Below are 1,143 nucleotides of genomic sequence, written 5' to 3' on the forward strand. Positions count from 1 at the left end.
CCAGTCAGTGGAAGAATTGAAAGACTAAACTAAATATGTCCAACTCAACAGCCAGTGGTCTTAACCACTATGTTAGACTATTTTACTATTTTATTGTACGAAGGCCACGGCCAGGAAAACAACAGCCGCTCTTTGCATACTAGATACGACACATTTAATACAGGAATTCAAGGCTTTAAAAATTTGAAAAATCTGCAGGGAAGAAGGTCAGAGAAGTCTCCACAAATTTCTAAGTCAGAAGGTCAGAGGCAAACGGTTCTTAACAGCTCACAGAAGCTTCTGCATTTCTTAAAAGTCTCTGGAAGTCGTCCATCAACTATTTCAGTCTGTGATAGGAAAGAAGGTGCCTCTCAAGAGCTTGTTGGGAAGCCTCCATGACATGTCAGGTCTGTTCATACATCTGGCTGCAACTGCTTCTGTAGGAAACTGGCTTCTTACGTTCCACCCTCAGCCTCACCCAGTGCCTCTCATTGGCAAGCTCTAAGCTGAAGCAACACAGAATAAAGAATTCTGAAAAATATAATTCCCAGCTTCTCTACAGTGCAGAAGTGACATTAGAAAATGAAGGTAGAACCCTGAGTTAACAAGAGACAATCCAAATTATTGATTTACTAAATATTATATATATATATGTGTGTGTGGCTATCTATGTAACAATATGTAGATGTATAGATACACACACTCACATACATATATACATGTTAGGTGTATATATAAGCAGTATAGCATAATAGTTAAGAATATTGACTCTGAAGCCAAATGGCCTGTGCTCAAACCCTGGTTCCCCCATTTATTTACTGGGTGAGTTTGAGCAAGTTGCTTACTCTCTCTGTGCCTCAGTTTTTCCATCTTTAAAATGGGAATAATAATCCTACTTCATTGGATTATTGTGAGGGTTATATATAAATTATATGTAGCTTACGATATTGCCTGGCACATAATAGTGCTGTATAATGTTTTAATTATTATCGCTGTATTTGTTATTTGACATCACAAAAAAAGACCAAAAAAGCTTTTAGAGTGCAGTGTCAGGGAAAAGTTCACTTTTTTGAGACAATGTGAATCAGAATCTCATATTTTGCTTTGTTTTTGTTGAAGTTCAGAAATAAAATTAGCACATGTTCAAACTAACCAACTCATGCC

This window comes from Neophocaena asiaeorientalis, unplaced genomic scaffold (genome assembly GCF_003031525.2).
Source record: "Neophocaena asiaeorientalis asiaeorientalis breed wild unplaced genomic scaffold, Neophocaena_asiaeorientalis_V1.1 scaffold125, whole genome shotgun sequence".
In the NCBI taxonomy this organism is placed as follows: domain Eukaryota; kingdom Metazoa; phylum Chordata; class Mammalia; order Artiodactyla; family Phocoenidae; genus Neophocaena; species Neophocaena asiaeorientalis.